Below are 10,512 nucleotides of genomic sequence, written 5' to 3'. Positions count from 1 at the left end.
TACCCAAGCTGGAGCTGGAGTGCAGTGGTACAGTCACAGCTCTCTGCAGCTTGAAACTCCTGGGTTCAAATAATCTTCTTGCCTTAGCCACCCTAGTAGCTGGAACTACAGGCATGAGCCACCATGCCCAGCTATTTTTTTTTTTTAACTATTATTACTTTTTTGTCTAGACAAAGCCTCACTGTGTTGCCCAGGCTGGTCTTGAACTCCTGGCCTCAATTGGTTCTCTCGCCTCAGCCTCCCAAAGTGCTGGGATTACAGGCAAGAGCCACTGCTCCTGGATAAAAATTATTTGTTAAACAGACTGGGCAACTGCTCTAGATCAAAGGCAACTGACTCGACAGGGAGACCCTGTCTCTACAAAAAATACAAAAATTAGCTGGGCATGGTTGTGCACACCTGTAGTCCCAGCTACTTAGGAGGCTAAGGAGAGAGGATCACTTGAGCCTGGGAGGCAGAGGTTGCAGTGAGCTGTGATTGCACCACGGCACTCCAGCCTGGGCAACAGGGTGAGACTCTGTCTCAAAATAAAATAAAATAAAATAAAAAAGTATGGTCTACCTTAAAGGCAACTGACTCAACTTTATGCATTATGTGGTTATATAGTGCATTGGGGGGAAAGGCTCTGAAGGACATTTTCAGAACAATTTTGGAGAAATCTGAATAGTAATTAATAGAATTATATTAATGTTCAATGCTCTGGGTATGGTTAACTGTGATGTGGTTTATGTAGAAGAATACAACTGCTCTTAGAGTTACATGCTTGTATGAATCTGTTCTCATGCTGCTAATAAAGACATACCCAAGACTAAGTAATTTACAAAGGAAAAGAGGTTTAATGGACTCACAGTTCCACATGGCTGGGGAGACCTCACAATCATGGCAGAAGGCAAAGGAGGAGCAAAGGCGTGTCTTACATGGTAGTAGGCAAGAGAGTGTGTGCAGGGGACTCCCCTTTATAAAACCATCAGATCTCATGAGACTTATTCACTCGCAGGAGAATGGCACGGGAAAAACCCACCCCCATGGTTCAATTATCTCCACCTGGCCCTGCCCTTGACACATGGGGATTATTACAATTCAGGATGAGATTTGGGTGAGGACACAGCCAAACCATATCATTGCCGAAATTTATAAAAACAAGTGTCATATCTATAATTTATTTTAAAAGTTTAAAAAAAAAAAGACCCAAAGAGAGTGATAAAATAAAAGTGGCAATATACCAAATGCTAATTTGGCTGATGAAGGATCAGCAGACATTTTCTGTAAAGAGCCATATTGTAAATTATTTAGGCTTTGCAGCCTATAAAGTCTCTGCCAAAATACTCCACGTTGCTGTTTTAGCATGAAAGCAGCCATAAACAATATATATACCAATAAGCATGGGTTGGGTGTGGTGACCCATGCCTGTAATCCCACCACTTTGGCAGGCCAAGGCAGGAGGACTGCTTGAGCCCAGGAGTTGGAGACCAGCCCTGGCAACATAGCAAGATCCCATCACTACAAAAAAATTTTTTTAAGTAGCTGGGCATGGTGGTGCACACCTGTAGTTCCAGCTACTTGGGAGGCTGAGATAAGAGGTTTGCGTGAGCCCAGGAGTTCAAGGCTGCAGTGAGCTGTGCTGGCACCACTGCACTCCAGCCTGGGCAACAGAGCAAGACCCTGTCTCAAAACAAACAAAAAAGCATGACTGGGTTTCAGTAAAACTTGATTATGAACAACGAAATTTGAATTTTTTTTTTTTTTTTTTTGAGATGGAGTCTCACTCTGTCACCCAGGCTGGAGTGCAGTGGTGTGATCTTGGCTCACTGCAACTTCCGCCTTCCAGGTTCAAGCAACTCTCCTGTCTCAGCCTCCTGAGTAGCTGAGATTACAGGCATGTGCCACAATGCCCAGCGGATTTTTTTATTTTTCAGAGAGACTAGGTTTCACCATGTTGGTCAGGCTGGTTTCAAACTCCTGACCTCAAGTGATCTGCCCACCTCAGCCTCCCAAAGTGCTGGAACTACAGGTGTGAACCACTGTGCCCCAAATTTGGATTTCTTATCATTTTTATGTGTCTTGAAGTATTTTCTTCTGTTAATTCCTGCTTCCATAAGCATGAATTTTATCCAAGATCAGTAAACAGCCATTTCAAAACTTGGCTCTCTGAAAGTATATACACCGAAATGTTATCAATGATGACTCCTTCAGGATCAGGAGGGAGAAGATGAAAAGGAATTTTGTTTGTTTTTTGTTTTTATTTTCCTGAGACAAGGTCTCACTCTGTCACCCAGGCTAGAGTGCATTGGTGCAATCACAGCTCACTGCAGCCTCAACCTCCAGGGTTCAAGTGATCCTCCCAGCTCAGCCTCCCATATAGCTGAGAATACCGGCATGCATCACTATACGCTGCTTTTCTAAAAATTATTTTTTGTAGAGATGGGGTCTCACTATGTTGCTCAGGCTGGTCTTCAACTCCTGGGCTCAAGCGATCCTCCCACCTCAACCTCCCAAAGTGCTGGGATTACAGGCATGAGCCACCACACACCCAGCCAGAACTTCATGTTTTACTTTATATATATCTATATTGTTTAAATGTTCACAAGAGGCCAGGCACGGTGGCTCACGCCTGTAATCCCAGCACTTTGGGAGGCCGAGGCGGGCGGATCACAAGGTCAGGAGATCGAGACCATCCTGGCTAACGCGGTGAAACCCTGTCTCTACTAAAAATACAAAAAATTAGCTGGGCGTAGTGGCGGGCGCCTGTAGTCCCAGCTACTCGGGAGGCTGATGTAGGAGAATGGCGTGAACCCGGGAGGCGGAGCTTGCAGTGAGCAGAGATCGCGCCACTGCACTCCAGCCTGGGAGACAAAGCAAGACTCCGTCTCAAAAAAAAAAAAATGTTTGCAAGAATGCATGTGCTGGGCACAGTGGCTCACACCTGTAATCCCAACACTTTAGGAGGCCGAGGCAGGTGGACTGTTTTGAGCTCAGGAGTTCAAGAACAGCCTAGGCAACAAGGCAAAGCTCTACAAAAAACACAAAAATTAGCTGGGCGTGGTGGTGCAAGTCTGTGAACCCAGCTACTCAGGAAGCTGAGGTGGGAGGATCACTTCAGCCTGGGAGGTGGAGGTTGCAGTGAGCCGAGACTGCACCACTGCACTCCAGCCTGGGCAACAGAGTGAGACCCCATCCCCCAAAATAAATGAATGAATGGATGAATGAATGTTCACAAGAGAGCTTTGGTTTGAGGAGGTGGTGTATTTTTTGTTTTCTTTTAATTAAGCTGCTTCTTAGTCAGCTTTTGCTGCAGTAACAAACAACCCCAACATTCCAGTGGCTTACAACTACACATATTTGTTCCTCATATTACAGGAGGGCTGAGGGTGGGCTGGACATCAGCCCAAGGCATTTACTCACTCTGAGACCCAGGCTGAAAGAACAAACGTATCTAGAACCTGAAGGCAGAACACCTAGAGACCAAGCTAAACCACGCAACTGCTTCTGCTCAGATGTAATATAAACCATGCACTTCAAAGGTTAAAATAAGTGACATGGCTGAGCCTCACAACAGAAGGCATAGTTAGGGTGGTTTGTAAAATCATTGTAGAGGGGAGGGAATGAGTAATTGTGAGGCAATGATATATTTTACTACACTTCTATTGTTTTTTTTTTTTTTTTGAGATGGAGTCTTACTCTGTCATCAGGCTGGAGTGCAGTGATGCAATCTCGGCTCACTGTAACCTCCACCTCCTGGGTTCAAGCGATTCTCCTGCCTCAGCCTCTTGAGTAGCTGAGATTACAGGCATGTGCCACCAGGCCCAGCTAATTTTTGTATTTTTAGTAGAGATGGGGTTTCATCATGTTGGTCAGGCTGGTCTCAAACTCCTGACCTGAGGTGATCCCATTTGCCCGCCTTGGGCTCTCAAAGTGCTGGGATTACAGGCGTGAGCCACCATGCCCAGCCACTTCTATTGAATTCAATTGGTCTATTTTGAAGAAATTTGTTTTGGTTATTGTGTAATTTTTTTCCTGTTGACTCATTTTTCTTTTCTTTTTTTTTCTTTCTTTTTTTTTTTTTTTTTTCCAGAAACAGGGTCTCTGTCACCAGGCTGGAGTGCAGTGGTGCAGTCTCAGTTCACTACAACCTCCGCCTCCTGTGTTCAAGCGATGCTCCTGCCTCAGCCTCCTGAGTAGGTGAGATTACAGGCATGGGCCACCACACCCAGCTAATTTTTGTATTTTTAGTAGAGATGATGTTTCACCAGGTTGGCCAGGCTGGTCTCAAACTCCCGACCTCAGGTGATCTGCCCACCTTGGGCTCTCAAAGTGCTGGGATTACAGGTGTGAGCCAGCATGCCCAGCCACTTCTATTGAATTCAATTGATCTACTTTGAAGAGATTCTTTTTGGTTATTGTATAATTATTTTCCTGTTGACTCATTTTTCTTTCTTTTCCTTTCGTTCTTTTTTTTTTTTTTTTTTTAAGAAACAGGGTCTCTCGGCTGGGTGCGGTGGCTCACGCCTGTAATCCCAGCACTTTGGGAGGCCGAGGTGGGCGGATCATGAGATCAGGAGATCCAGACCATCCTGCCTAACATGGTGAAACCCCGTCTCTACTAAAAATACAAAAAATTAGCCCAGTATGGTGGCATGCGCCTGTAGTCCCAGCTCCTCAGGAGGCTGAGGCCTGAGAATGATGTGAACCCAGGAGGTCAAGCTTGCAGTGAGCTGAGATCGTGCCACTGCACTCCAGCCTGGGCGACAAAGCGAGACTCCGTCTCAAAAAAAAAAAAAAGCAAGAAAGTAAAAGAGAAAAAAAAAAAAAAGAAAGAAAGAAAAAGAGAAAAAAAAAAAAAAGAAACAGGGTCTCTGTCACCCAGGCTGGAGTGCAGTGGTGCCATCACAGCTCGTTGCAGCCTCAAACTCCTGGGCTCAAGCAATCCTCGCACCTCAGCCTCCCAAGTAGCTGGGACTACAGGCACACACCACCAGTGAGCTATGATTGTGCCACTGCACTCCAGCTTAGGCAATAGAGCAGAACCCCGTCTCTTAAAAAAAAATAAGTAAGTGGCTCACGCCCGTAATCCCAGCAATTTGGGAGGCCGAGGCAGGCGGATCACAAGGTCAGGACATCGAGACCATCCTGGCTAACACGGTTAAACCCCATCTCTACTAAAAATACAAAAAATTAGCCGGGTGTCGGGGTGGGCACCTGTAGTCCCAGCTACTTGGGAGGCTGAGGCAGGAGAATGGCATGAACCTGGGGGGTGGAGCTTGCAGTGAGCAGAGATCACACCACTGCACTCCAGCCTGGGCAACAGAGTGAGACTCTGTCTCAAAAAAATAAATAAATAAAAATAAAAAAAATAAGTGGCTCACGCCTGTAATCCCAGCACTTTGGAAGGCCGAGGCAGGCGGATCACCTGAGGTCAGGAGTTCGAGACCAGCCTGGCCAACATGGCAAAACCCATCTCTACTAAAAACACAAAAATTAGCTGTGCATGGTGGAGGTGCCTATAATCCCAGCCACTCAAGAGGCTGAGACTGGAGAATCTCTTGAACCCGGGAGGCAGAGGCTGCAGTGAGATGAGATCACACCACTGCACTCCAGCCTGGGCAACACAGTGAGACTCCATCTCAAAAAAATAAAAATAAATATATAAGATAAATAAAGCATTTAAAGAAGAAACAAAGAGAGGGCTGGGGCCTGACTGAGTGAGTCATCACAGCAAATGAGGAGCTGGGCCAGCTGACCCCAGCTGATAGGATGCAGAGGCTGAACCCCCAGGGAACAGAGGTGGGTATGGTCCTGCAGGGCCTATTGGAAATGCCCAGCTGCAGCTGGAGAGGTGAACGTCCACCACAAAGCCTGATCCTGGAGGATCCCTGCAAGCAAGACCTGTTCCCGGCCTCATGCATCCCCAGCCCCGGGCCAATATATCAATCTTGGGCCACTATCAGACCTAGCGAGCAAGCCTCCAGCATCAGAGATCTGCAAATATATGCTCAGGCTCCGCTGCCCTGGTCCTATGTGATCCTGGCTCACCAGGGCTTGTTCTTGGCTCCAATCCTTGACTGCAGTCCCCTCCTGTGACCTCGCCTGCATCAGTGACTTCCACATCTCCCAGCATTGAGACCCTGGTTGTCCTCTGGTTTCCCTGGTTCAGTGCACCAGCCCTGACTCAAGACTGGTGTCCCTATGACTCAAGACTCTGGCTCCCTGTCCCAGGAACCCACCCTGGCCATGTTCTGATCCTCCCAGCTAAGGCCCCACAAGGGGGAGGAATAGAGAGCATTTAACCCAGAAGCTGCCAGGTTCCTGGAACCCTCTGCCCCTGACCTTTGAAAGGACAACATGGGGCTTCTGGTTCTATGGACACAGCCACTGACCCAGCCGTGCCTGCAAGACACTCCAGAAGTGTAATTAATGACCCACGAAGCTTCAAATGGGCTCATTCTGAGCAGCTGGTACTATAGGGGGAGTGGGCAGGGGAGATTAACTCTTGGCCACAAGCCATACCCAGCATGTCACAGCCCCCAGCCCTAAAGTCTACTTGCTCCATCTTCCTCCTTGGTCAGGGGTGTTTGGGAACAAGAAGGAAGGAGCTTTAGAAACAGGCTTGCTCAATAGAGCTGATACTTGGGCATTTCGAGTTCCCAGCAAACTTGCTTCCCAAGACCTAGCACGTGATCTCTAGCTCTGGAGCAGACAGGTCTAGGTCTGCCTCCACCTCTTTTTGAGACATAGTCTCACCCTGTCTCTTAGGCTGGAGGGCAGTGGCACGATCTTTGGTCACTGCAACCTCCACCTCCCAGGTTCAAGGGATTCTCCTGCCTCAGCATCCTGAGTATCTGGGACTACAGGCGTGCACCGACCATGCCCGGCCAATTTTTGTAATTTTTGGTAGAGACAGGGTTTCGCCGTGTTGGCCATGTTGGTCTTGAACTTCTGACCTCAGCTGATTTGCCCGCCTCGGCCTCCCAAAGTGCTGAGATTACAGGCGTGAGCCTCTGTGCCTGGCCTAAAAAAATTTTTTTGTAGAGATGGGGACTCACTTTGTTGCCTAGCCCGGTCTCAAACTCCTGGCCTTAAGCGATCCTCCTGCCTCAGCCACCCAAAGTGTTGAGATTACAGGCATGAGCCACTGGGCCCTGCCATCTGCCTCCACCTCCACTGTTTGCTCCCTGGGAGTGCCTGGGCCATTGTTTTACTCTGCACGTTTGGTTTCCTCCTCCATGACACAGGGACAAGGCACGCAGAGCCCTTAGTGCAGCACCTGGAATTTGGTTGGTGTTCAAAAATAGTAGCTATTGGTTGAAGCAAGAACCATCACTAGATGCTAAGAGTAGCGAGTAAAAATGTGGCGAGAAAGAGAATATATCTATCTTAAATATCTCCCATAAATTGCTTGTTAATTAAAAACAGGAGCCAGGCACAGTGGCTCACACCTGCAATCTCAGCACTTTGGGAGGCCGAGGTAGGAGGATTGCTTGAGGCCAGGGGTTCGAGACCAGCCCAGGCAACATAGTGAGAACCCATCTCTACAAAAAATAAAAATTCTTTTGGCTTAGGATTGACTTGGCAATGTCGGCTCTGTTTTGGTTCCATATGAACTTTAAAGTAGTTTTTTCCAATTCTGTGAAGAAAGTCATTTGTAGCTTGATGGGGATAGCACTGAATCTATAAATTACCTTGGGCAGTATGGCCATTTTCACGATATTGATTCTTCCTATCCATGAGCATGGAATGTTCTTCCATTTGTTTGTGTCCTCTTTTATTTTGTTGAGCAGTGGTTTGTAGTTCTCCTTGAAGAGGTCCTTCACATCCCTTGTAAGTTGGATTCCTAGGTATTTTATTCTCTTTGAAGCAATTGTGAATGGGAGTTCACTCATGATTTGGCTCTCTGTTTGTCTGTGATTGGTGTATAAGAATGCTTGTGATTTTTGCACATTGATTTTGTATCCTGAGACTTTGCTGAAGTTGCTTATCAGCTTAAGGAGATTTTGGGCTGAGACGATGGGGTTTTCTAGATATACAGTCATGTCATCTGCAAACAGGGACAATTTGACTTCCTCTTTTCCTAATTGAATACCCTTTATTTCCTTCTCCTGCCTGATTGCTCTGGCCAGAACTTCCAACACTATGTTAATAGGAGTGGTGAGAGAGGGCATCCCTGTCTTGTGCCAGTTTTCAAAGGGAATGCTTCCAGTTTTTGCCCATTCAGTATGATATTGGCTGTGGGTTTGTCATAAATAGCTCTTATTATTTTGAGATACGTCCCATCAATACCTAATTTATTGAGAGTTTTTAGCATGAAGGGCTGTTGAATTCTGTCGAAGGCTTTTCTGCATCTATTGAGATAATCATGTGGTTTTTGTCTTTGGTTCGGTTTGTATGCTGGATTATGTCTATTGATTTGCATATGTTGAACCAGCCTTGCATCCCAGGGATGAAGCCCACTTAATCCCTGGATAAGCTTTTTGATGTGCTGCTGGATTCAGTTTGCCAGTATTTTATTGAGGATTTTTGCATCGATGTTCATCAGGGATATTGGTCTAAAATTCTCTTTTTTTGTTGTGTCTCTGCCAGACTTTGGTATCAGGATGATGCTGGCCTCATAAAATGAGTTAGGGAGGATTCCCTGTTTTTCTATTGATTGGAATAATTTCAGAAGGAATGGTACCAGCTCCTCCTTGTACCTCTGGTAGAATTCGGCTGTGAATCCATCTGGTGGCTGGAGGCATCGTGCTACCTGACTTCAAACTCTACTACAAGGCTACAGTAACCAAAACAGCATGGTACTGGTACCAAAACAGATATATAGACCAATGGAACAGAACAGAGCCCTCAGAAATAATACCACACATCTACAACTATCTGATCTTTGACAAACCTGACAAAAACAAGAAATGGGGAAAGGATTCCCTATTTAACAAATGGTGCTAGGAAAACTGGCTAGCCATATGTAGAAAGCTGAAACTGGATCCCTTCCTTACACCTTATACAAAAATTAATTCAAGATGGATTAAAGACTTAAATGTTAGACCTAAAACCATAAAAACCCTAGAAGAAAACCTAGGCAATACCATTCAGGACATAGGCATGGGCAAGGACTTCATGTCTAAAACACCAAAAGCAATGGCAACAAAAGCCAACATTGACAAATGGGATCTAATTAAACTAAAGAGCTTCTGCACAGCAAAAGAAACTACCATCAGAGTGAACAGGCAACCTACAGAATGGGAGAAAACTTTTGCAATCTACTCATCTGACGAAGGGCTAATATCCAGAATCTACAAAAAACTCAAACAAATTTACAAGAAAAAAACAACCCCATCAAAAAGTGGGCGAAGGATATGAACAGACACTTCTCAAAAGAAGACATTTATGCGGCCAACAGACACATTGAAAAAATACTCATCATCACTGGCCATCAGAGAAATGCAAATCAAAACCACAATGAGATACCATCTCACACCAGTTAGAATGGCCATCATTAAAAAGTCAGGAAACAACAGGTGCTGGAGAGGATGTGGAGAAATAGGAACACTTTTACACTGTTGGTGGGACTGTAAACTAGTTCAACCATTGTGGAAGACAGTGTGGCGATTCCTCAGGGATCTAGAACTAGAAATACCATTTGACCTAGCCATCTCATTACTGAGCATATACCCAAAGGAATATAAATCATGCTGCTATAAAGACACATGCACACATATGTCTATTGCAGCACTACTCACAATAGCAAAGACTTGGAACCAACCCAAATGTCTAACAATGATAGACTGGCTTAAGAAAATGTGGCACATATACACCATGGAATACTATGCAGCCATAAAAAGGATGAGTTCATGTCCTTTGTAGGGACATGGATGAAGCTGGAAACCATCATTCTCAGCAAACTATCACAAGGACAAAAAACCAAACATCGCATGTTCTCACTCATAGGTGGGAATTGAACAATGAGAACACTTGGACACAGGAAGGGGAACATCACACACCGGGGTCTGTTGTGGGGTGGGGGTAGCGGAGAGGGATAGCATTAGGAGATATACCTAATGCAAATGACGAGTTAATGGGTGCAGCACACCAACATGGCACATGTATACGTATGTAACAAACCTGCACATTGTGCACATGTACCCTAGAACTTAAAGTATAATAAATATATATATATAAAATAAATTAAAATAAATAAATAAAAATTTAGGCTGAGTGCAGTGGCTTATGCCTATAATCCCAGCACTTTGGGAGGCCAAGGCAGGCAGATCACCTGAGGTTGGGAATTCGAGACCAGCCTGACTAACATGGAGAAACCCTGCCTCTACTAAAAAATATTTTAAAATTAGCTAGGAGTCGTGGCACATGCTTGTAATCCCAGCTACCTGGGAGGCTGAGGCGGGAGAATCGCTTGAACCCAAGAGGCAGAGGTTGCCGTGAGATCGAGCCATTGCACTCCAGCCTGGGCAACAAGGGCAAAACTATGTCTCAAAAAAAAAAATTAGTAGCTGGGTGCAGTGGTTTGCA

Source organism: Symphalangus syndactylus, chromosome 9 (assembly GCF_028878055.3).
Source record: "Symphalangus syndactylus isolate Jambi chromosome 9, NHGRI_mSymSyn1-v2.1_pri, whole genome shotgun sequence".
Taxonomy (NCBI): Eukaryota; Metazoa; Chordata; class Mammalia; order Primates; family Hylobatidae; genus Symphalangus; species Symphalangus syndactylus.
This window is presented reverse-complemented; position numbering follows the sequence as displayed.